The following is a 27,779-nucleotide window of genomic DNA, read 5'->3' as shown; positions in this document are numbered from 1 at the left end:
CAGCACCCCTGCCTCCCGTTGCTGTGGTCACTACACATTTAGATTAAACAGCTTTTATTTTATTTTACACCTCTTATGGAACAATCTTCAGAATCCCCAACAGTTGGATGTATCAGTGCCTTTTGGGCAGTTTAGATTATTGGTGGAGGATTATATATATATTTTTTTATAATTGTGTTTTTGTCATTTTTTGTGTGTGTTTTCTATGCTCCTGCCCTGATTGAAGTATTTGTGTCTGTAACGTTTAATGTGTACTTGCAGCTTGTCTTGACCTGCAGGGCTCCTTTGCAAATGAGACCCTGGTCTTAATTGGACTACTTAAATAAATCAATCTCCTGGCTTTTATGATCCACCTCTCATTGAACACAGCAGCAGCGAGAGAGAGAAAGCTAGGCAGTATTGGTGGAGACCAGAGAAAGCTAGGCAGTATTGGTGGAGACCAGAGAAAGCTAGGCAGTATTGGTGGAGACCAGAGAAAGCTAGGCAGTATTGGTGGAGACCAGAGAAAGCTAGGCAGTATTGGTGGAGACCAGAGAAAGCTAGGCAGTATTAGTAAAGACCAGAGAAAGCTACAATAGTGGAAAAAGTACCAAATTGCAGTGGTGTAAAGTTCTACTTCTTCTAAGTCTTTCTTTGGGGTATCTGTACTTTACTATATATATTTTTGACAACTTTTACTTTTACTCCACTACATTCCTAAAGAGAATAATGTACTTTTTTACTCCATACATTTTCCCTGTTGGAATCGGCTCAATTTTGATCATTGAGATAGTAAATGAATGATAGGAAAGGAAAGAGACAGGGTTATGTCAGAAGTTAATGGTTCTCTGAAGAAAAACCAATGGACATCTGTGTATTAGATGAAAGAGGGGTTGAGGTCAGGAGGTGAGGACAGATACTCTTAAGGCAGTAATAAAGGTTTGTTATCTTGTTACCCTCTGTATTAGCTTCCTGTAGAGCCATAAACTGTAAGGATTGGAGAAGGAGGGGTGTTTTAAGTAGGATAAATATAACTGGGAAGTCAGAAATGTTTTGCTGTCTGATTATAGCTGTACAGAACCTTTGGGAAGAATTCAACTTGGTTAAAGCTTCTCTGGTGTCCGTGAGTTATTTACTCTGAAAAATAAGAACCTAACACACCCAAAAGTGTGTTAGGAGGACAGCAGGACAGGAACATTATCCAATTAACACACGTATCAAGAGAACATCCCTGGTCATCCCTACTGCCTCTGATCTGGCAGACTCACTAAACACATGCTTCGTTTGTAAATTATGTCTGAGTGTTGAAATGCGCCCCTGGCTATCCATAAATAAAAAAAACAAGACAATCGTGCCGTCTGGTTTGCTTATTATACGGAATTTGAAATGATTTATACTTTTACTTTTGATACTTAAGTATATTTTAGCAATTACATTTACTTTTAATACTTAAGTATATTTAAAACCAAATACTTTTAGACTTTTTTTTCAAGTAGTATTTTACTGGGTGACTTTCACTTTTACTTGAGCAATTTTCTACTAAAGTATCTTTACTTTTACTCAAGTATGACAATGATGTACTTTTTCCACCACTGCCCAATCATCATATTTGAGAAAAAAGTAAAGACAACTTAACAGAAAATCACTAAAGTCACCCAGTAAAATACTACTTAAGTAAAAGTCTAAAAGTATTTGATTTTAAATATACTTAAGTATCAAAAGTAAAAGTATAAATCATTTGAAATTACTTATATTAGGCAAACCAGACGGCACAATTTTCTTGTTTTTAAAATTTACGGATAGTCAGGGGCGCATGCCAACACTCAGACATAATTTACAAACAAAGCATTTGTGTTTAGTGAGTCCATCAGATGAGGCAGTAAGGATGACCAGGGATGTTCTCTTGAGAAGTGTGTGAATTGGACCCTTTTCCTGTCCTGCTAAGCATTGAAAATGTAACAAGTACTTTTGGGTGTCAGGGAAAATGTATGGAGTATTTTTTGGAATGTAGTTAAGTAAAGGTAAAAGTTGCCAGAAATATAAATAGTAAACTCGAGATACCCCCAAAAACTACTTAAGTAGTATTTTAAAGTATTTTTTACTTAAGTACTTTACACCACTGCAAAGAAAGGCAGTATTAGTGGAGATCAGAGAAAGCTAGGCACTATTAGTGGAGATCAGAGAAAGCTAGGCAGTATTAGTGGAGATCAGAGAAAGCTAGGCAGTATTAGTGGAGATCAGAGAAAGCTAGGCACTATTAGTGGAGATCAGAGAAAGCTAGGCAGTATTAGTGGAGATCAGAGAAAGCTAGGCACTATTAGTGGAGATCAGAGAAAGCTAGGCACTATTAGTGGAGATCAGAGAAAGCTAGGCAGTATTAGTGGAGATCAGAGAAAGCTAGGCAGTATTAGTGGAGATCAGAGAAAGCTAGGCACTATTAGTGGAGATCAGAGAAAGCTAGGCAGTATTAGTGGAGATCAGAGAAAGCTAGGCACTATTAGTGGAGATCAGAGAAAGCTAGGCACTATTAGTGGAGATCAGAGAAAGCTAGGCAGTATTAGTGGAGATCAGAGAAAGCTAGGCAGTATTAGTGGAGATCAGAGAAAGCTAGGCACTATTAGTGGAAATCAGAGAAAGCTAAGCAGTATTAGAGGAGATCAGAGAAAGCTAGGCACTATTAGTGGAGAACAGAAAGAGATAGAGTGAGTTCACAATGTATTCATACCCCATGACTTGTTCCACATATTGTTGTGTTACAGCCTGAATTCAAAATTGATGAAATAAATAATGAAGTAAGCTTTATGCGACATCTTTTTGAGTGTGAACCCACTACACCTTTGTGTTTGTCATGCAGGGCTCCCTTGCAAAAGAGACCCTGGTCTCAATGGGACTCCCTGCTTGAATAAATCAATCTCCTGGCTTTTGTGATCCACTCCACTTATCACTGAACACAGCAGAGAGAGAGAGAGAGAGAGAGAGATAGGCAGCATTAGTAGATACCAGAGAAAGCTAAACAGCATTAGTAGAGACAGAAAATATTAAATAAATAACAATTCTCACCCATCTGAACACAATTCCCCATAATTACAAAAAAACATGCTTTTAAGAAGTTTAGCAAATGTATTGAAAATGAAATACATAAACCCTTTTACATAAGTATTCACACCCCTGAGTCAACACTTTGAAGAAGCACCTTTGGTGGAGATAACAGCTTTGGGTCGTCTTGGGTATGTCTGTATCAGCTTTGCACATATAGATTTGGGGACTTTATCCCATTCTTCCCTGCAGATTTTCTCAAGCTCTGTTAAGTTAGACGGGGAGTGGCGGTAAACAGCAATCTTCAAGTCTTTCCACAGATTTTCAATGGCATTCAAGTCTGGGCTTTGGCTGGGCCACTCAAGGACTTGCACTTTCTTGTTCTGAAGCCATTCCAGCGTTGCTTTGGCTGTATGCTTGGGCTCATTGTCCTGTTGGAATGTACATATTTGCCCCAGTGTAAGTGCGTTTGCACTCTGAAGCAGGTTATCATCAAGGATTTGCCTGTATTTGGCTCCATTCATAGTTCCCTCTATCCTTACCAGTCTCCCAGTCCCTGCCACTGAAAAGCATCACCATAGTATGATGCTGCCACCTCCATGCTTCATGGTAGGGATGGTGTTAAACAGGTGATGAGCTGTGCCTGTTTTACTCCAGACACAGCGCTTTGCATTCAGGCCAAAGAGTTACATTTTTGTCTCATCAGACCACAGAATCTTTTGCCTTATGCGCTCAGTTTTCAAGTGTTTGCAAACTCCAAGCATGCTGTCATGTGCCCTTTTCTCAGGAGTGGCTTCCTTCTGGCCACTCTCCCATAAAACTCTGATTGGTGAAGTTCTGTAGAGACTGTTGTCCTTCTGGCAGGTTCTCCCATCTCAGCAAATTAACTCTGTAGTTCTGTCAGAGTGGTCATTGGGTTGTTGTTCACCTCCCTGACCAAGGTCCTTCTTGCCCTGTTGCTCATTTTGGTTGGACGGCCAGCTCAAGGTATTTTTTTTTTTTAAATTCCCAATGATGAAAACCACTGTGCTCTTGGACACTTTCAACACTCTATAAATTGTTTTATAACCTTCCCCAGATACACAGTTGAAGTCAGAGGTTTACATACACCTTAGCCAAATACATTTAAACCCGTTTGTTTTTTCACAATTCCTGACATTTAATCCAAGTAAAAAATCCCTGTCAGTTAGGATCACCACTATTTTAAGAATGTGAAATGTCAGAATAATAGTAGAGAATAATTTATTTAAGCTTTTATTTCTTTCATCACATTCCCAGTGGGTCAGAAGTTCACATACACTCAATTAGTATTTGGTAGCATTGCCTTTAAATTGTCTAACTTGAGTCAAACGTTTCGGGTAGCCTCCCACAAGCTTCCCACAATAAGTTGGGTGGATTTTGGCCCATTCCTCCTGACAGAGCTGGTGTAACTTGGTCAGGTTTGTAGGCCTCCTTGCTGTAGCAATTTTGCCACAAATTTGGAAGTATGCTTGGGGTCATTGTCCATTTGGAAGACCCATTTGCGACCAAGCTTTAACTTCCTGACTGATGTCTTGAGATGTTGCTTCAATATTTCCACATAATTTTCCACCCTCATGATGCCATCTATTTTGTGAAGTGCACCAGTCCCTTCTGCGGCAAAGCACCCCCACAACATGGTGCTGCCAACCCTGTGCTCCACGGTTGGGATGGTGTTCTTCAGCTTGCAAGCCTCCCCCTTTTTCCTCCAAACATAACGATGGTCATTATGGCCAAACAGTTGTATTTTTGTTTCATCAGACCAGAGGACATTTCTCCAAAAAGTATGGTCTTTGTCCCCATGTGCAGTTGCAAACTGTAGTCTGGCTTTTTTTATGACGGCTTTCTTCCTTGCTGAGCGGCCTTTCAGGTTATGTTGATATAGGACTCGTTTTACTGTGGATATAGATACTTTTGTACCTGTTTCCTCCAGGATCTTCACAAGGTCCTTTGCTGTTGTTCTGGGATTGATTTGTACTTTCCGCACCAAAGTAAGTTCTTCTCTAGGAGACAGAACGCGCCTCCTTCCTGAGCGGTATGACAGCTGCGTGGTCCCAGGGTGTTTATACTTGCGTCCTATTGTTTGTACAGATCAACGTGGTACCTTCAGGGGTTTGGAAATTGCTCCCAAGGATGAACCAGACTTGTGGATGTCTACAATTTTTTTGTCTGAGGTTTTGGCTGATTTCTTTTGATTTTCCCATGATGTCAAGCAAACTGGCACTGAGTTTGAAGGTAGGCCTTGAAATAAATCAACAGGTACACCTCCAATTGACTCAAATGATGTCAATTAGCCTATCAGAAGCTTCTAAAGCCATGACATCATTTTCTGGAATTTCCACAGCTGTTTAAAGGCACAGTGAACTTAGTGTGTGTCAACTTCTGACCCACTGGAATTGTGATACAGTGAATTAGAAGTGAAATAACCTGTCTGTAAGCAATTGTTGGAAAAATTACTTGTGTCATGCACAAAGTAGATGTCCTAACAGACTTGCCAAAACTATAGTTTGTTAACAAGAAATGTGTGGAGTGGTTGAAAAACACGCTTTAATGACTCCAACCTAAGTGTATGTAAACTTCTGACTTCAACTGTATAACTCACAATTCTGTCTCGGAGATCTACGGACAATTTCTTAGACTTCATGGTGTAGTTTCTGCTCTGACATCCACTGTCAACAGTGGGACCTTTTATATAGGGCATTCGGAAAGTATTCAGACCCCTTGACTTTTTCCACATTTTGTTACGTTACAGCCTTATTCTAAAATGTATTAAATAAATGTTTTTCCTGATCTATCTACACACAATACCCCATAATGACAAAGAGAAAACAGTTTTTTAGAAATGTTTGCAAATGTATAATAAAAAAAAAAAAAGAAATCAGACCCGAAATAAGTATATGAGACTCGAAATTGAGCTCAGGTGCATCCTGTTTCCATTGATCATCCTTGAGATGTTTATACAACTTGATTGGAGTCCACCTGTAGTAAATTCAATTGAATGGACATTGTTTGGAAAGGCACACAACTGCCTATATAAGGTCCCACAGTTGACATTGCAAAGTCAGAGAAAAAAACAATCCATAATGTTGTAGGAATTGTCCACAGAACTCCGAGACAGGATTGTGTCGAGGCACAGGTCTGGGGAAGGATACCAAAACATTTCTGCAGGATTGAAGGTTCCAAAGAACACAGTGGCCTCCATCATTCTTAAATGGAATAAGTTTGGAACCACCCAGACTCGCCCGGCCAAACTGGCCGCCCGGCCAAAATGAGCAATCGAGGGAGAAGGGTCTTGGTCAGGAAGGGGGCCAAGAACTCAATGGTCACTCTGACAGAGCTCCAAAGTTCCTCTGTGGAGATGGGAGAACCTTCCAGAAGGACAACCATCTCTGCAGCACTCCACCAATCAGGCCTTTATGGTAGAGTGACCAGACATAAGCCACCCCTCAGTAAAAGGCACATGACAGCCTGTTTAGAGTTTGCCAAAAGGCACCTAAAGGCTCTCAGACCACGAGAAACAAGATTATCTGGTTTGATGAAACCAAGATTGAAATAGTTTTTCTAAAAAAATATTTTTGCTTTGTCATTATGGGGAATTGTGTGTAGATGATGAAGGAAAAAATGGAATCTATTTTTGAATAAGGCAGTAACATAACAAAATGTGGAAAAAGTCAAGGGGTCTGAATACTTTCCGAATGTACTGTAGAGAGGTACGTTTATTTCTAAATCATGTCCTAAGAATTGAATTGGCCCACAGGTGGACTCCAATCAAGCTGTCGTGAAATCTCAAGGATGATCAAAGGAAATTGGACGAATCTGAGCTAAATGTGGAGTGTCATAGTTAAAGGGGTGTGAATATTAAATTAGCAAACATTTCTAAAAACATGTTTTCACTTTGTCATTAAGGGGTATTGTGCGTAGATATGCGAGAACAAAAATCAATTTAATCCATTTTGAATTGAGGCTGTAACACAACTGAGTGTGGAATAAGTCAAGGGGTATGAATACTTGCTGAAGGCACTGTATGTTAGGTAGTATTCTCAGAGACCAGAGAGATCTAGACAGTATTAAGTGGAGACCAGAGAAAGCTAGGTAGTATTACTAGAGACCAGAGAGAGCTAGACAGTATTACTAGAGAACAGAGAGAGCTAGATGGTATTAGTAGAGACCAGAGAGAGCGAGGCAGTATTACTAGAGAACAGAGAGAGCTAGATGGTATTAGTAGAGACCAGAGAGAGCTAGATGGTATTAGTAGAGACCAGAGAGAGCTAGATGGTATTAGCAGAGACCAGAGAGAGCTAGATGGTATTAGTAGAGACCAGAGAGAGCTAGGCAGTATTACTAGAGACCAGAGAGAGCTAGATGGTATTACTAGAGACCAGAGAGAGCTAGATGGTATTACTAGAGACCAGAGAGAGCTAGACATTATTAAGTGGAGACCAGAGAAAGCTAGGTAGTATTACTAGAGACCAGAGAGAGCTAGATGGTATTACTAGAGACCAGAGACAGCTAGATGGTATTAGTAGAGACCAGAGAGAGCTAGGCAGTATTACTAGAGACCAGAGAGAGCTAGATGGTATTACTAGAGACCAGAGAGAGCTAGATGGTATTACTAGAGACCAGAGAGAGCTAGACATTATTAAGTGGAGACCAGAGAAAGCTAGGTAGTATTACTAGAGACCAGAGAGAGCTAGATGGTATTACTAGAGACCAGAGAGAGCTAGATGGTATTAGTAGAGACCAGAGAGAGCTAGATGGTATTAGTAGAGACCAGAGAGAGCTAGATGGTATTAGTGGAGACCAGAGTGTGCTAGACAGTATTAGTAGAGACCAGAGAAAGCTAGGCAGTATTACTAGAGACCAGAAAGAGCTAGACAGTATTAGTAGAGAACAGAAAGAGAGGCAGCATTAGTAGAGAACAGAGAGAGCTAGGCAGTATTACTAGAGACCAGAGAGAGCTAGGCAGTATTAGTAGAGACCAGAGAGAGCTAGGCAGTATTAGTAGAGACCAGAGAGAGCTAGGCAATATTACTAGAGAACAGAGAGAGCTAGGCAGTATTAGTAGAGACCAGAGAGAGTTAGGCAGTATTAGTAGAGACCAGAGAGAACTAGGCAGTATTAGTAGAGACCAGAGAGAGCTAGGCAGTATTACTAGAGACCAGAGAGAGCTAGGTAGTATTAGTAGAGACCAGAGAGAGCTAGGCAGTATTACTAGAGACCAGAGAGAGCTAGGTAGTATTACTAGAGACCAGTGAGAACTAGGTAGTATTAGTAGAGACCAGTGAGAACTAGGTAGTATTAGTAGAGACCAGTGAGAACTAGGTAGTATTAGTAGAGACCAGAGAGAGCTAAATGGTATTACTAGAGACCAGAGAGAGCTAGGTAGTATTAGTAGAGACCAGAGAGAGCTAGGCAGTATTAGTAGAGACCAGAGAGAGCTAGGCAGTATTAGTAGAGACCAGAGAGAGCTAGGCAATATTACTAGAGAACAGAGAGAGCTAGGCAGTATTAGTAGAGACCAGAGAGAGTTAGGCAGTATTAGTAGAGACCAGAGAGAACTAGGCAGTATTAGTAGAGACCAGAGAGAGCTAGGCAGTATTACTAGAGACCAGAGAGAGCTAGGTAGTATTAGTAGAGACCAGAGAGAGCTAGGCAGTATTACTAGAGACCAGAGAGAGCTAGGTAGTATTACTAGAGACCAGTGAGAACTAGGTAGTATTAGTAGAGACCAGTGAGAACTAGGTAGTATTAGTAGAGACCAGTGAGAACTAGGTAGTATTAGTAGAGACCAGAGAGAGCTAAATGGTATTACTAGAGACCAGAGAGAGCTAGGTAGTATTAGTAGAGACCAGTGAGAACTAGGTAGTATTAGTAGAGACCAGAGAGAGCTAGGTAGTATTAGTAGAGACCAGTGACAGCTAGGTAGTATTAGTAGAGACCAGAGAGAGCTAGGTAGTATTAGTAGAGACCAGTGAGAGCTAGGTAGTATTAGTAGAGATCAGAGAGAGCTAGGCAGTATTAGTAGAGACCAGTGACAGCTAGGTAGTATTAGTAGAGACCAGAGAGAGCTAGGTAGTATTAGTAGAGACCAGTGAGAGCTAGGTAGTATTAGTAGAGATCAGAGAGAGCTAGGCAGTATTAGTAGAGACCAGAAAGAAAGGCAGCATTAGCAGAGCAACAGCTGTTCCCTGGTTCATACGGGTGTACAGAGAGACATCCCTACTGCTGTTTCTACCACACCTCCTCACTGCAGGTGGCCAACCCGTTCACACACACACACACACACACACACACACACACACACACACACATACACACACACACACACACACACACACACACACACACACACACACACACACACACACACACACACACACACACGAAAGGCAGGCAGCACGGGTGCACACACACACAAACCTCCATTTAATGTGCTAAAGTGTTGAGCCGACACAGTTGTGAAACCCCATTATAGTTAACCAATACACCTGACAGAAGCGCAACCATTTCCCAGTTAGAGAGAGGTGGTTTTATCCCTCCCCAGTCAGTCACTATCACATTAAGGATCAGTTAGCTGTGAACCCCAGTGTCACGCAGCCATCAGAGAGAGAGAGAGAGAGGCATTCAGGTAATGGAGATCTCACTGGGCTCCCCTCGCTGCAATGATGGAATGTGTTGGACTGGAGGAACTAGGGGGAACTAGGAAGGAACTAGGGAGGAACCAGGGAGGAACTAGGAAGGAACCAGGGGACAGGAGGAAGATGGATGGAAAAGAGCTAGGTGAATATGGGCAAAAATGTATATTGCGACAAATTGTCTAAATGTATGCGATAACGATAAATACTACTACTACTACTACTACTACTAATACTACTAGTTTGATGGTTGTAGCCATCAGTTATCGCATTAACAATCACCCATATTAGCACACTTATTTCATTTCAAACTTCACATTTCTCTCGTTTTGGTTACTTATTGTAATGAATGATATCAGCAAAATGCCTGCAATGAGTGACTGGTACACTATATACACAAAAGTATGTGGACACCCTTTCAAATTTGTGGATTTGTCTATTTCAGCCACACCCGTTGCTGACAGGTGTATAAAATCGAAGGCACAGTCATGCATCTCCATAGACAAACATTGTAAGTAGAATGGCCTTACTGAAGAGCTCAGTGACTTTCAACGTGGCACCGTCATAGGATGCCACCTTTCCAACAGGTCAGTTCGTCAAATTTCTGCCCTGCTAGAGCTGCCCCGGTTCAACTGTAAGTGATGTTATTGTGAAGTGGAAATGTCTAGGAGCAACAACGGCTCAGCCATGAAGTGGTAGGCCACACAAGCTCACAGAACGGGACCTTTGAGTGCTAAAGTGCTTTAGGCGTAAAAAACGTCTGTCCTCGGTTGCAACACTCACTACCGAGTGCCAAACTGTCTCCGAAAGCAACGTCATGTTAGTCGGGAGCTTCATGAAGTGGGTTTCCATGGCCATGAGCAATGAAAAGCGTCGGCTGGAGTGGTGTAAAGCTCAACGCCATTTGACTCTGGAGCAGTGGAAACGCGTTCTCTGGAGTGGTGAATCACGCTTCACCATCTGGCAGTCTGACGGCCAAATCTGGGTTTGGCGGATGCTAGGAGAACGCTACCTGCCCGAATGCATAGTGCCAACTGTTACGTTTGGTGGAGGAGGAATGATGGTCTGGGGCTGTTTTTCATGGTTTGGGATAGGTCCCTTACTTCCAGTGAAAGGAAATCTTGGGGAAGGCCTTTTCTTGTTTCAGAATTACAATACCCCGTGCACAAAGCGAGGTCCATACAGAAATGGTTTGTCGAGATCGGTGTGGAAGAACTTGACTGGCCTGCACAGAGCCCTGACCTCAACACCCATCAAGCACCTTTGGGATGAATTGGAACGTCGATTGCGAGTTGGTCCTAATCGCCCAACATGAATGCTCAACCTCACAAATGCTCTTGTGGCTGAATGGAAGCAAGTCAACAGTTACCATAACCATTTAGCTGTCATTGTACAATTACGACTGTAACTCTCTTTACCTGCAGGAAGTTCAGTTTACTGTAGTTCATCCACTGCTTCCTTAACCCTAGTATCATTTATAAGAGCCTGTCTGTCATCTGTCACACACACACACACACACACACACAGTCTTGTACAGTTAACCTTGCGGGGACACACAATTCAGTCCCATTCAAAATCCTATTAACCCTAACCCTAACCTTAACCCAAAAACCTAATCTTAACCCTAAACCTACCGTAGCTTCTAACCCTAAAACTAACCCCAGCTCCTAGCCCTAACCCTTAACGTAATTCTAACCCAAACACTAATTCTAACCTCAAACCTAAACCCCCTAGAAATAGCATTTGATCTCAATGGGGACTAACAAAATGTTGGTAAAATGTTAGTTTTTTTACTAATCTCGTGGGGACTTCTGGTCCCCACAAGAATAGTTAAACACGTCCACACACACGCACACTGCACGCACAGCACCATTACACACACTTCACACAGACTGCAATTATCAAACAGCTTCACAGACTGTATCCAAAGTGCCGGCCTTTATGCAAATGCTGTTACGTATGCTAATGATGACCATGCAAATAATAATTATGTAAATGATCATGTAAATAAAATAAGTGTTCTGACCGTGACACAGACACGTACACAGCGGTGTGAGGGTCGGAGGGGCCAGGAGAGGGAGTGCATAGACACCTGCTTTCAATCTGGTTTGACTCTGCTTTTAATCTGTATTGACTCTCCTTTAACTCTGTTTTTAAATCTACCTTGATTCTCATTTGACTGCTTTCAATCTGGTTTGACTCTGGTTTGATTCAGGTTGACCCCAGTTTCACACCAACTATGGTCTAGTTTTAGTGAACGGACGAGCACTGTACTCTAGCAACAAGAGTGAAAGCCAACCATGTGAATAAATCATTTGTCTCTAAATTAGTTATTAGACCCTTTTAACACACTCCCAATCATGCCCTTTATACTCAGCATAAAGAGAATACTAAAACACTGTGGAGCTATATGGGTGAGAGGGTGGAAGAAAAAGCTTCTCTCTCCAACAATATTATCAGTAAATTTATAACACAGTGTGTCTCCCCACAAACTGGAATACCTGATTGCATTCTGCTGACGTGTTCTCCAATCTACATCTATTGATTCGGTTGATCTGTTCTATTGATATCTCGAACAGATTCCTGAACTGGTGGGTCGTGACCCAAATTTCGGTCGAGGGAGTTTTTGAATGGGTTTCGAGTAATAAAAAAAAAAAAGATTTGTATTATTTTTTTTTTTTAAAGAAGAAAAATACTCCAGTCTGAACTTAAACGACTAAAACTAGGTAGAAAGTGTGTAGAAATGATAATGAACCTATATATATGTTGTTAATCATTTAATAATCATCAGCATTTTCAATGTAGCGTGATTGGCTGCGCTATTTAAAGGATTTGGTTGATGTTGTGGCCCCAAACCAGATAGCTTAGCATTCTTCATCAAGACTATGGGCAAAATGTAACTAATGACAATGAAAAAGGTGGGACTGTTGTTCCCGTGTCAGATAATTGTGTCACGACGTCCGCCAAAGTCGGTCCCTCTCCTTGTTCGGGGCGGCGTTCGGCGGTCGACGTCACCGGCCTTCTAGCCATCGCCAATCCACTTTTCATTTTCCATTTGTTTTGTCTTTGTCTTACACACCTGGTTTCAATACCCCAATTACTTGTTCATTATTTAACCCTCTGTTCCCCCATGTTTGTTTGTGAGTGATTGTTTTTATGTAATACGGTCCGTTTATTGTGGGCGCCCTTATTTTGCATTGTATTTGTGTATTTTGTGTCAAATACATTTATTTACTCATATCTGCTGTCCTGCGCCTGACTCGTCTCCACCAGCTACACACAGACTACATTACAAATTGGTACATTTATTATCAATACAGCATTGAACATAGTTTTCCAGATTTCATTTTTGGAAACAAAAAAAAAGCATCTTGGACCGCGACTGAGACAACCTGGTTCAATTTGGGTCCCAAGGCAAAAGCAGTAGAGAACCACTGATGTAGAATATATTATAGCGAACGGAGGGACAGACTCATTGAAGAGGACCGCTACACTGCTACACTGCCTCCTCCCCTATAATATATTTCTCCACTGATAAAGCATGCATCTCAGTGACAGGCAGAGAGAGAGAGAGAGAGAGAGAGAAAGAGAGAGAGAGAGAGAGAGGGAAGCCCTGTGGTGAATTAGTCACGGCCCACAGCCATCGGTGCTAACATGAATGTGTGACGTCTAATGTCTGTCCCTAATTACATCCCTGCACCATCACGTTGTTTACAGCAGCGATACATGTCGATACACACACCCAAAAGAGCTCCCTCAACACCCAGGGCAAGGAGGATGGGGGGGGGGGGGGGGGGGGGGACACATTATACACAAAATCTGACACACACACACACACACACACACACGCACACACACACACACACACACACACACACCATCATCGATCCAGCCTGAGGCAGAGCTGGGGCAAAGTTAAGTCGACGTCAAAATAAAAACCTCTATGGTGTATTCAATTGAGTATAGCTCAGACTAGTGCATGAATACTGTCTGTAAAGTGGGACGTTTTATGGCCAATGCAGTGGTCTGTGCAGCAGAGGGTGCGATGGCAGTCTATGCAGTGCTATTAGGTCTGCAGGGGAGAGTGATAAGAGTTGAAAATGAGGCAGCATTTCAGTCAAGTGGGTTTCAGTTTTAAATGAGGGAAGATCTACAGACCACCTACCAAGCACACATGTAGCTGACCCAATTCTGAACACAGAGAGAGAGAGAGAGAGACAGAGAGAGAGAGACAGACAGAGAGAGAGAAGAGCCAGGAGAGAGAGAGAGAGAGAGAAAGAAAGAAAGAAAGAGAAAGAGAGGGAGGGAGGGAGGAAGGGGAGTAGGAGGTGAAAAAAGGAGCACACTGAAGCACATGTGTGAACACTCCTAAGATCCCATCACATATTTAACGGCATGGCTATGCTAGGTGGGTGGGTGGCTGAGGGAGAGACTGGGTGGTGGAGACACACAGAGATGTAGCGCTCTCCTGTCAGGGGATAGGACTAGGAGAGATGGACTGAGTGAGATGAGAGTGTGTGTGTGAGAGAGAGAGAGAGAGAGAGAGAGAGAGAGAGAGAGAGAGAGAGAGAGAGGTCCCTCCCGCTGTTGTCTGTTCTTTGATCATTTATACATCACACCGCTCTGATCTGATGTGTGTTCTCCTGACTGAGACAAAGCCGAACTGCACCCCGACACCACTGGTGCCAAACTAATATATACACTTGTGTGCGTGTGTGTGAGAGAGAGAGAGGGGTTGATTTAAGTGTTAGTGTGTGTGTGTGTGTGTGTGTGTGTGTGTGTGTGTGTGTGTGTGTGTGTGTGTGTGTGTGTGTGTGTGTGTGTGTGTGTGTGTGTGTGTCAGTGTACACAATGCACCTAAGGCATGGCCTATTAAAATGCCAACATGTACAATATATAATGTAATGTAGAGTTTATACCACAGCATAAAACAACAACTGCAGGTATGTCTGCCCTGCTCTGTGTACATACAGACAGTGAACAGCCTGAACATATTCAGCATTATGCAGGGGTGAGGGGTGAACATGCTCGCTGGGCACCGCTGTGAGGAGTGGGTAGGGAGAGATTTACTGGCTGCTGGGGAGGGACAGAGGGTGGGAGGGGTGGAGGGAGGGATAGAAAGGAGAAGATGGCAGGGGAGGAGAGATGGAAGGAGGAGGGAGGAGAGATGAAAGGAGCAGGGAGGAGAGATGGAAGGAGGAGGGAGGAGAGAATGAAGGAGGAGGGAGGAGAGAATGAAGGAGGAGGGAGGAGAGAGTGAAGGAGGAGGGAGGAGAGAATGAAGGAGGAAGGAGGAGAGATGGAAGGAGGAGAGAGGAGAGAATGAAGGAGGAGGGAGGAGAGAATGAAGGAGGAGGGAGGAGAGAGTGAAGGAGGAGGGAGGAGAGAATGAAGGAGGAGGAAGGAGAGATGGAAGGAGGAGGGAGGAGAGATGGAAGGAGGAGGGAGGAGAGATGGAAGGAGGAGGGAGGAGAGAGTGAAGCAAAGGGATTGTCAGAGGGATGGAGGGAGAGAAAATCAAGTACGAGAGGAAAATTCAAAAAAGAAGGAGAGGAAGAGAGAGAGAAATAACTAGAGCTAACGCTGGTGTATGAACGGATAGTGTGTGTGAGTGATGATTCCAGGGTGGAGAGACAGAGTGTCCCTCCCATAGTTACTCTTTAGAGAATGAGTGGAGGATTCTAGGCAGGCAGTCAGGCAGGCAGACAGACAGACAGACAGACAGACAGACAGACAGATTCATCCTGCTGGAGAGAAGTGATGAATTGTGGGTAGATGGAGTGAGCTGCAACAGCAGAGTGATGACTCGTGGGTAAAGAGAGATGTTGTGTGGCCCTGATCAGACCAGGAGTGGGAAGGAAACGGCATCAATCACTCTGGCATCTATTGAGCGGGCCTGGGTGTTCCAACAGCGAACAACTGGGCACCCTCATGATGAGTTCAGATTTTTTTGGGGGGTGGCCACCACCCCCGTTAAAGTTGCCCATCCCTGGTTTAAAACACGTTAAAGGGGACATGATCAGTTAATGAGCTATGACCAATTGTAACTCCAGAGCAGGTACAATTCTGATAGTTAACGGGAACGACAGAACTCCCACTACAACACCGTGGTAGAGACACACACAAGCGCTAAAATATGCGTCTATATCAACACGTCGCAAGCCCCCCACACACGCAGACCTGTTCACACAAACACGCAATCATTTTTTTTTTATCGACGAAAGGAGTAGGACTTGTATATAGTAAAAGATGAATGATGGGTGTAGGAGACATTTACAGCTAATGCCTCCTCCCTCTCCTCCTCCTCTCCTCCTCTTCATGCCAAACCTGTCTACAGAAGGTCAACGGGGGGAGGGGGGATGGGACGGAGGGACAATGAGGAGAGGAGAGGAATAACCAAGAGACGGATGTAGGTCCGTCTGCACTGCTCCCTCCTAATGAATATGAATGAAGTGTCTGAACGAACAATGTGTTCAAGTGGGCAGCAAACAAGCTTATGTGATCATCCATTAGAAACCGACCGCAAACAACATTACGGCTCGTTACATAGACATTCATGCCAAAGTAAAAATGGGATATATTCAGACTATGGCATCATCACCGTGTTTTTCTACCTTCAATCCAAACATCATACAGTGGGACATCAGAACAGAGCACTTAGAGCACAGTTCTTCCTCCTCCTCCTCCTCCTCCTCCTCCTCCAATCCTTTTACACGCTTGGTACAGCAAAGGCCGCTACATGCTTTACGCAAAGTCGTTTTCTACTTAGTTCTACGCCATTTTGTGTGGCTCAAATGTTGGTATGGACCGTATACAACGCTACGTTGCTCTGTTTGTGTATGGTGTGTAGGGCCCTTAAAGCACCCTGCTCTGTTTGTGTCTGGTGTGTAGGGCCCTTAAAGCACCCTGCTCTGTTTGTGTATGGTGTGTAGGGCCCTTAAAGCACCCTGCTCTGTTTGTGTATGGTGTGTAGGGCCCTTAAAGCACCCTGCTCTGTTTGTGTCTGGTGTGTAGGGCCCTTAAAGCACCCTGCTCTGTTTGTGTCTGGTGTGTAGGGCCCTTAAAGCACCCTGCTCTGTTTGTGTCTGGTGTGTAGGGCCCTTAAAGCACCCTGCTCTGTTTATGTATGGTGTGTAGGGCCCTTAAAGCACCCTGCTCTGTTTGTGTCTGGTGTGTTGGGCCCTTAAAGCACCCTGCTCTGTTTGTGTATGGTGTGTAGGGCCCTTAAAGCACCCTGCTCTGTTTGTGTCTGGTGTGTAGGGCCCTTAAAGCACCCTGCTCTGTTTGTGTATGGTGTGTAGGGCCCTTAAAGCACCCTGCTCTGTTTGTGTATGGTGTGTAGGGCCCTTAAAGCACCCTGCTCTGTTTGTGTATGGTGTGTTGGGCCCTTAAAGCACCCTTCTCTGCAAAACACACTTCACACCAGGGCTGGGGTCAATTCAATTGTTGTTTCAATGACTTGAGAAGTTGAAGCTATTTATTTGTTATTAAATGTTTGCAATTTTAAATTAAAATCACTTCCTGAATTGACTGCCTCCTTTCGGTGCTTCACACACCCTGTGTGCCCTATGTGCCCTTGCGCGCGCGCAAGGGCACATGCACGCAATGGACACACGCGCATGGACACACAAACGCACGCACGGACCCACGCACACAGCCCTGTCTCTACTAAACACTCAAAGAGAATTCTGACTGCAAGAGCATCCAGCATATTTGTTCATCCTTCCTTTGCTTACTTCACCCTCGTCATTCACTTTTCATTCCCCTCCACCCTTTTATTTCTCATCAGAGAATCTCCTTCTGTTCTCTGTCCCTATCTCCGCAAGCAAGCAGCCACAGCCTGCATTCCATCACCTCACAGCTCCAGCCTTTAGAGCAGAGAGAAAAAAGGAGATAGAGAGAGAAAGAAAGAAAGACAGAAAGAAAGAAAGAAAGAGAGAGAGAGAGAAGAGCCAGGGGTGAGAGACACGAGAGAGAGAGCGAGATTGAGCGAGAGAGAGAGCGCGAGAGAGAGAGAGAGAGAGAGAGAAGAGCCAGGAGAGACAGAGAGACGAGAGAGTGAGAGAGAGAGAGAGAGAGAGAGAGAAGAGCCAGGAGAAAGAGACGGAGAGAGAGAAATGTAGAAAGATAAAAAGGGGACATGAACAGAACACACTAGAGGTGTAGAGTAACATAAGTCAATTGTAATACAGAACAAAACAAAAAGAGTCAATGACAGAGAGAAAGTAACCAGAGATAGAGACATACTGTAGAGAGAGAGAGAGGAAGAGAGGGATGGACAGAGATAGAGATATACTGTAGAGAGAGAGAGAGAGAGAGAGAGAGAGAGAGGAAGAGAGGGATGGACAGAGACAGATACATACTGTAGAGAGAGAGAGAGAGAGAGAGGAAGAGAGGGATGGACAGAGATAGAGACATACTGTAGAGAGAGAGAGAAAGAGAGGGATGGACAGAGATAGAGACATACTGAAGAGAGGGAGGGACAGGGACAGAGGGACAGGGACAGAGGGACAGGGACAGAGGAGGTACTCACAGCGTCAGACATCCTCCCTGTTATCGCTGAGTGGTTCGCTGTGATGTTAGCTTCATGGCTACGGTGACATTGCTACAGCCGTATCGCCATGGCTCCCAGGGGTAAGCAGGGCTTGGCTTGTGCTTTTCCTGCCTGCCGCTGTCGTTCCGCTACTCGTCCTCCGCTCTCTCTCCTTCTTTTCCTTCTTTTAAAACCTCAGAGTCCCCCTTTCCTCTTCTCTCTGTTCCTTCTCCAATCCCTCCCCCCTGCCTATGCTTCTTTCTCTCTCTCTCTCACTCTCTTTCTCTCTCGCTCTGTTTCCCTCGCACGCACGCTTGATTGGAGAGTCCTCCGCAAGGTCTTACCTCTGTCTTTCACTGTCAGCGAAGCATGCCTTCTCTCCCTCCCTCTATCCCTCTCTCCTTCTCTCCTTCTCTCCCTCTCTCCTTCTCTCCTTCTCTCCCTCTCTCCTTCTCTCCCTCCCTCCCTCTATCCCTCCCTCCTTCTCTCCCTCCCTCCTTCTCTCCCTCCCTCTATCCCTCTCTCCTTCTCTCCCTCCCTCTCTCCTTCTCTCCTTCTCTCCTTCTCTCCCTCCCTCTATCCCTCCCTCCTCTCCCTCCCTCTATCCCTCTCTCCTTCTCTCCCTCCCTCTCTCCTTCTCTCCCTCTCTCCTTCGCTACCAATCGCTCTCTCTCTCCTTCTCGTTGAACCTCTAGGACTTGCGCTCCTTCTGGTGTATCCCTTTCTCTGCCTCTTTCTCACTGTTTCTTTGCCTCGTGGTCTTCAACCCTGCTTCTCTTTCCTCTTCCCTTTCTCTCCTACTGCAGTAGACAGAGACAGGGGTGCCTTAGCACACACACACACTCTCACACACACACACACACAAAGTGTGACGGGGGGACAAACAAAGTGAGAGAGAGAGATAGGGGAAGAGGGAGAGAGCTGTTAGCCAATAGCGAGAGGGTAAAGGAGAAAGAGCACTAGAGACAAAGGGTAGAAATAGACCTGGGGAGACACACACACACACACACCCCCCCCCACACACACACCCCTACACAGAGTGCTCCACATATAGACCTATGCGTTCATCAATTCAGACCCACGTGACCAGACACACACACACACACACACACACACACACACATATGTACATGCACACACACAGACTTGCTGAGTGCTCCAGATATAGCCCCATGACTTCATCAACCATCTACCCCCCCCCCCCCCCCCCCCCCCCACACACACACACACACACTCAGAGACGGGGGCTCATTCATATTGAATCAGAGAGAGAGAAAAAGGGGGAGAGAGAAGGAGGTAATGAGTGAAAGAACATTCAGTTCAGAGCTGGGGATATTCCTGTTGCTGTGGAGCATTTTGAAGAACCCCCCACACACTCACTTACATACACACACACACACACACGCAGAGGGAGAGTCACTGGGAGGTCCAGCACAGTCCAGTCTCCTTAGAATCTAAGGTGGACTCTGCACTTAGATACCCAACCTGAGAAAACACTCAATTCAATGGGCTTTATTGGCATCGGAAACATGTGTTTACATTGCCAAAGTATTGCCCCCCCTCTCTCAATTAAATTAATTGGGCTTTATAGGCATGGGGAACATATGTTTACATTGCCAAAGCAAGTGAAATAGAAAATAAACAAATGAAGAAGAGCAGATCAGACTGTTAGCAGAACTTTCTCTCCACCCGGTCTCACCTGGCCAATTACCCCACAGCTAGGCTGCCCAACACACACACAGGTACGTCACAGTCCCCACACCGTCAGGTCCGCAGGGTTTTTCCTTCCAGTTCTATAAAAGTCCCGTCCATGAAGTCTCACTCCCAGACAGTCAATCAAGCAGCACTAGCCAACAGCCATTTCCTACCTACACTAGCACCTGGCTGTGGAGTCCCTCTCGTCGCCAGTGAGGAACACAGCAGAGCCTTGCTTACAGTGCACTCTAGCGACCACTCTGTGTACTGCAGCAGTAGCGTGATGGGGCATCTGTGCTAAGTGCACTCTTTCCCTTCCATGCATAACAGACTCATAACAGATTAACACTCTCTCTCTCTCTCTCTCTCTCTCTCTCTCTCTCTCTCTCTCTCTCTCTCTCTCTCTCTCTCTCTCTCTCTCTCTCTCTCTCTCTCTCTCTCTCTCTCTCTCTCTCTCTCTCTCTCTCTCTCTCTCTCTCTCTCTCTCTCTCTCTCAGAGACGTGGAGAGGACAGAGAGACGGAGGGAGAGAAAGGCAGAGACGTGGAGAGGAAGAGAGAGACGGAGGGAGAGAAAGGCAGAGACGTGGAGAGGAAGAGAGAGACGGAGGGAGAGAAAGGCAGAGACGTGGAGAGGAAGAGAGAGACGGAGGGAGAGAAAGGCAGAGACGTGGAGAGGAAGAGAGACGGAGGGAGAGAAAGGCAGAGACGTGGAGAGGAAGAGAGAGACGGAGGGAGAGAAAGGCAGAGACGTGGAGAGGAAGAGAGACGGAGGGAGAGAAAGGCAGAGACGTGGAGAGGAAGAGAGAGACGGAGGGAGAGAAAGGCAGAGACGTGGAGAGGAAGAGAGACGGAGGGAGAGAAAGGCAGAGACGTGGAGAGGAAGAGAGAGACGGAGGGAGAGAAAGGCAGAGACGTGGAGAGGAAGAGAGACGGAGGGAGAGAAAGGCAGAGACGTGGAGAGGAAGAGAGAGACGGAGGGAGAGAAAGGCAGAGACGTGGAGAGGAAGAGAGACGGAGGGAGAGAAAGGCAGAGACGTGGAGAGGAAGAGAGAGAGAGAGGGAGAGAAAGACAGAGAGGAAAGGATAGAGAAGTGACTTGGTGAGAGGCTGCAGGGTAGGGCCGACCCTCACACTCCTCTACATGCTTTTCCCATTACCTAGAGACAGCCTCTGAAAGTTTTATAGTCCAGAGCGGGAGGGGTGAAGGGATTGGGAGAGCGAATAAGAGGGGGAGAAGGTGGGAGAGAGAGAGAGAGAGAGAGAGAGAGAGGGAATTGGAGGGACAGAGAGCAGCATTGTCTCATTGTATTGAGATAGAGAAACAGAAAAAGACATAGCCACACAGAAGAAAGTGGAAAAGGCAGACAGAGAGGTGAGGAAAGCTACCATGCAGAAAGACTCCATTATTTTTCTACCAGTCCCATTCAACACAACATTCTACACATGACATACATGTCCAGCAAACGCTGGAGCCCTTCAAACTCAACTCTGGACCTCAAAGCCAGTTCCACTGTGTTTTTTCATTCTCCTCCTCTAATCAGGGACTGATTTAGACCTGGGACACCAGGTGGGTGCAATGAGTTATCAGGTAGAACAGAACCAGCAGGATCCAGACCAATACCCCTGGTATAGAGGGTCAAAGTAAGTACACTCCCACATAACTCTAACCAAGACTGTGAACCCTGGGGCCTGGGAGTGAATATGAGTAAGCAACATTACCAGTTCAATATAGAGAGGTTAAGACCATCTCACACAGTAGAATGATGGAGAGGTTCCCCAAGCGACTTACAGCTGTAATCGCAGCAAAAGGTGGCGCTACAAAGTATTAACTTAAGGGGGCTGAATAATTTTGCACGCCCAATTTTTCAGTTTTTGATTTGTTAAAAAAGTTTGAAATATCCAATAAATGTCGTTCCACTTCATGATTGTGTCCCACTTGTTGTTGATTCTTCACAAAAAAATACAGTTTTATATCTTTATGTTTGAAGCCTGAAATGTGGCAAAAGGTTGCAAAGTTCAAGGGGGCCGAATACTTTCGCAAGGCACTGTATGTAATAAAGGCTACTCACTAGGTGTAATAGATGTAATAAAGGGTATTCACTAGGTGTTCTACTAGGTGTAATATATGTAATAAAGGATATCCACTAGGTGTTCTACTAGGTGTAATATATGTAATAAAGGATACTCACTAGGTGTTCTACTAGGTGAAATAGATGTAATAAACGATACTCACTAGGTGTTCTACTAGGTGTAATAGATGTAATAAAGGGTATTCACTAGGTCTAATACAGGTAATAAACGATATTCACTAGGTGAAATAGATGTAATAAAGGATATTCACTAGGTGTTCTACTAGGTGTAATATATGTAATAAAGGATATTCACTAGGTGTGCTATTAGGTGTAATAGATGTAATAAAGGGTATTCCCTAGGTGTGCTATTAGGTGTAATAGATGTAATAAAGGATATTCACTAGGTGTAATAGATGTAATAAAGGGTATTCACTAGGTGTACTACTAGGTGTAATCTATGTAATAAAGGATATTCACTAGGTGTTCTACTAGGTGTAATAGATGTAATAAAGGATACTCACTAGGTGTAATAGATGTAATAAAGGGTATTCACTAGGTGTTCTACTAGGTGTAATATATGTAATAAAGGATATTCAATAGGTGTAATAGCTGTAATAAAGGGTATTCACTAGGTGTATTATATGTAATAAAGGGTATTCACTAGGTGTAATAGATGTGATAAAGGGTATCCACTAGGTGTGCTACTAGGTGTAATATATCTAATAAAGGATACTCACTAGGTGTAATAGATGTAATAAAGGGTATTCACTAGGTGTAATAGATGTAATAAAGGATATTCACTAGGTGTAATAGATGTAATAAAGGGTATTCACTAGGTGTGCTACTAGGTGTAATAGATGTAATAAAGGGTATTCACTAGGTGTAATATATGTAATAAAGGATATTCACTAGGTGTAATAGATGTAATAAAGGATATTCACTAGGTGTAATATATGTAATAAAGGGTATTCACTAGGTGTAATACATGTAATAAAGGGTATTCACTAGGTGTGCTACTAGGTGTAATAGATGTAACACATTATATTCACTAGGTGTAATAGATGTAATAAAGGATATTCACTAGGTGTAATACATGTAATAAAGGATATTCACTAGGTGTAATAGATGCAATAAAGGATATATTCACTAGGTGTAATAGATGTGATAAAGGGTATCCACTAGGTGTGCTACTAGGTGTAATACATGTAATAAAGGATATTCACTAGGTGTAATACATGTAATAAAGGATATTCACTAGGTGTAATAGATGTGATAAAGGATATTCACTAGGTGTGCTACTAGGTGTAATAGATGTAATAAACGGTATTCACTAGGTGTAATAGATGTAATAAAGGATATTCACTAGGTGTAATAGATGTAATAAAGGGTATTCACTAGGTGTAATAGATGTAATAAAGGGTATTCACTAGGTGTAATAGATGTAATAAAGGGTATTCACTAGGTGTAATAGATGTAATAAAGGGTATCCACTAGGTGTGCTACTAGGTGTAATAGATGTAATAAACGGTATTCACTAGGTGTAATAGATGTAATAAAGGATATTCACTAGGTGTAATAGATGTAATAAAGGGTATTCACTAGGTGTAATAGATGTAATAAAGGATATTCACTAGGTGTAATAGATGTAATAAATGGTATTCACTAGGTGTAATACATGTAATAAAGGGTATTCACTAGGTGTGCTACTAGGTGTAATAGATGTAATAAAGGGTATTCACTAGGTGTGCTACTAGGTGTAATACATGTAATAACGGATATTCACTAGGTGTAATACATGTAATAAAGGATATTCACTAGGTGTAATACATGTAATAAAGGGTATTCACTAGGTGTGCTACTAGGTGTAATACATGTAATAAAGGATATTCACTAGGTGTGCTACTAGGTGTAATACATGTAATAAAGGATATTCACTAGGTGTAATACATGTAATAAAGGGTATTCACTAGGTGTGCTACTAGGTGTAATAGATGTAAAAAAGGGTATTCACTAGGTGTGCTACTTGGTGTAATACATGTAATAAAGGATATTCACTAGGTGTAATACATGTAATAAAGGATATTCACTAGGTGTAATAGATGTGATAAAGGGTATCCACTAGGTGTGCTACTAGGTGTAATAGATGTAATAAACGGTATTCACTAGGTGTAATAGATGTAATAAAGGATATTCACTAGGTGTAATAGATGTAATAAAGGGTATTCACTAGGTGTAATAGATGTAATAAAGGATATTCACTAGGTGTAATATATGTAATAAATGGTATTCACTAGGTGTAATACATGTAATAAAGGGTATTCACTAGGTGTGCTACTAGGTGTAATAGATGTAATAAAGGGTATTCACTAGGTGTGCTACTAGGTGTAATACATGTAATAAAGGATATTCACTAGGTGTAATACATGTAATAAAGGATATTCACTAGGTGTAATACATGTAATAAAGGGTATTCACTAGGTGTGCTACTAGGTGTAATACATGTAATAAAGGATATTCACTAGGTGTGCTACTAGGTGTAATACATGTAATAAAGGATATTCACTAGGTGTAATACATGTAATAAAAGGTATTCACTAGGTGTGCTACTAGGTGTAATAGATGTAATAAAGGGTATTCACTAGGTGTGCTACTTGGTGTAATATATGTAATAAAGGGTATTCACTAGGTGTAATACATGTAATAAAGGGTATTCACTAGGTGTGCTACTAGGTGTAATACATGTAATAAAAGATATTCACTAGGTGTAATAGATGCAATAAAGGATATTCACTAGGTGTAATACATGTAATAAAGGGTGTTCACTAGGTGTGCTACTAGGTGTAATACATGTAATAAAGGATATTCACTAGGTGTAATACATGTAATAAAGGATATTCACTAGGCGTAATACATGTAATAAAGGATATTCACTAGGTGTGCTACTAGGTGTAATGCATGTAATAAAGGATATTCACTAGGTGTGCTACTAGGTGTAATACATGTAATAAAGGATATTCACTAGGTGTAATACATGTAATAAAGGGTATTCACTAGGTGTGATACTAGGTGTAATAGATGTACTAAAGGATATTCACTAGGTGTAATATATGTTATAAAGGGTATTCACTAGGTGAAATAGATGTAATAAAGGGTATTCACTGGGTGTAATATATGTAATAAAGGGTATTCACTAGGTGTGCTACTAGGTGTAATAGATGTAATAAAGAATATTCGCTAAGTGTAATACATGTAATAAAGGATATTCACTAGGTGTAATACATGTAATAAAGGGTATTCACTAGGTGTGCTACTAGGTGTAATAGATGTAATAATGGATATTCACTAGGTGTAATATATGTAATAAAGGGTATTCACTAGGTGTAATAGGTGTAATAAATGGTATTCACTATGTGTAATAGATGTAATAAAGCGTATTCACTAGGTGTAATAGATGTAATAAAGTGTATTCACTAGGTGTAATATATGTAATAAAGGGTATTCACTAGGTGTAATATATGTAATAAAGGGTATTCACTAGGTGTAATAGATGTGATAAAAGGTATCCACTAGGTGTAATATATGTAATAAAGGGTATTCACTAGGTGTAATATATGTAATAAAGGGTATTCACTAGGTGTAATATATGTGATAAAGGGTATCCACTAGGTGTAATAGATGTAATAAAGGGTATTCACTAGGTGTAATAGATGTGATAAAGGGTATCCACTAGGTGTGCTACTAGGTGTAATAGATCTAATAAAGGATACTCACTAGGTGTAATAGATGTAATAAAGGGTATTCACTAGGTGTAATAGATGTAATAAAGGATATTCACTAGGTGTAATAGATGTAATAAAGGGTATTCACTAGGTGTAATATATATAATAAAGGTTATTCACTAGGTGTAATAGATGTGATAAAGGGTATCCACTAGGTGTGCTACTAGGTGTAATAGATCTAATAAAGGATACTCACTAGGTGTAATAGATGTAATAAAGGGTATTCACTAGGTGTAATAGATGTAATAAAGGATATTCACTAGGTGTAATAGATGTAATAAAGGATATTCACTAGGTGTAATAGATGTAATAAATGGTATTCGCTAGGTGTAATAGATGTAATAAAGGATATTCACTAGGTGTAATAGATGTAATAAAGGGTATTCACTAGGTTTGCTACTAGGTGTAATTGATGTAATAAAGGGTATTCACTAGGTGTAATAGATGTAATAAAGGATATTCACTAGGTGTAATAGATGTAATAAAGGATATTCACTAGGTGTAATATATGTAATAAAGGGTATTCACTAGGTGTAATACATGTAATAAAGGGTATTCACTAGGTGTAATAGATGTAATAAAGGGTATTCACTAGGTGTAATAGATGTAATAAAGGGTATTCATTAGGTGTAATATATGTAATAAAGGGTATTCACTAGGTGTAATAGATGTGATAAAGGGTATCCACTAGGTGTGCAACTAGGTGTAATAGATCTAATAAAGGATACTCACTAGGTGTAATAGATGTAATAAAGGGTATTCACTAGGTGTAATAGATGTGATAAAGGGTATTCACTAGGTGTAATAGATGTAATAAAGGATATTCACTAGGTGTAATAGATGTAATAAAGGATATTCACTAGGTGTAATAGATGTAATAAAGGGTATTCACTAGGTGTAATAGATGTAATAAAGGGTATTCACTAGGTGTAATAGATGTAATAAAGGATATTCACTAGGTGTAATAGATGTAATAAAGGATATTCACTAGGTGTAATAGATGTAATAAAGGGTATTCACTAGGTGTAATAGATGTAATAAAGGGTATTCGCTAGGTGTAATACATGTAATAAAGGGTATTCACTAGGTGTAATACATGTAATAAAGGGTATTCACTAGGTGTAATACATGTAATAAAGGATTTTCACTATGTGTAATACATGTAATAAAGGATATTCACTAGGTGTGCTGCTAGGTGTAATAGATGTAATAAAGGGTATTCACTAGGTGTGCTACTAGGTGTAATACATGTAATAAAGGATATTCATGAGGTGTAATACATGTAATAAAGGATATTCACTAGGTGTAATACATGTAATAAAGGATATTCACTAGGTGTGCTACTAGGTGTAATACATGTAATAAAGGATATTCACTAGGTGTGCTACTAGGTGTAATACATGTAATAAAGGATATTCACTAGGTGTAATACATGTAATAAAGGGTATTCCCTAGGTGTGCTACTAGGTGTAATGGATGTAATAAAGGATATTCACTAGGTATAATATATGTTATAAAGGGTATTCACTAGGTGTAATAGATGTAATAAAGGGTATTCACTGGGTGTAATATATGTAATGAAGGGTATTCACTAGGTGTAATAGATGTAATAAAGGATATTCACTAGGTGTGCTACTAGGTGTAATAGATGTAATAAAGAATATTCACTAGGTGTGCTACTAGGTGTAATACATGTAATAAAGGATATTCACTAGGTGTAATACATGTAATAAAGGGTATTCACTAGGTGTGCTACTAGGTGTAATAGATGTAATAAAGGGTATTCACTAGGTGTAATAGATGTAATAAAGAATGTTCACTAGGTGTTCTACTAGGTGTAATAGATGTAATAAAGGGTATTCACTAGGTGTAATAGATGTAATAAAGGGTATTCACTAGGTGTAATAGATGTAATAAAGGATATTCACTAGGTGTGCTACTAGGTGTAATAGATGTAATAAAGGGTATTCACTAGGTGTAATAGATGTAATAAAGGATATTCACTAGGTGTTCTACTAGGTGTAATAGATG

At 42.0% G+C, this 27,779-nt stretch overlaps 1 protein-coding gene across 4 annotated transcripts in view; it reads right to left on the bottom strand.

Annotated features, from left to right (window-relative positions):
• LOC110488707 (amyloid beta precursor protein binding family B member 2) overlaps positions 1-27,779 on the bottom strand; it is a 49,316-nt gene that overhangs the window by 12,013 nt on the left and 9,524 nt on the right. The gene's annotated exons all lie outside the window — the stretch shown is intronic.

Source organism: Oncorhynchus mykiss, chromosome 14 (assembly GCF_057628025.1).
Source record: "Oncorhynchus mykiss isolate SJ-2025 chromosome 14, ASM5762802v1, whole genome shotgun sequence".
Lineage (NCBI taxonomy): Eukaryota > Metazoa > Chordata > Actinopteri > Salmoniformes > Salmonidae > Oncorhynchus > Oncorhynchus mykiss.
The sequence above is the reverse complement of the archived record's forward strand: the minus strand, read 5'-3'. Positions and strand labels throughout refer to the sequence as shown.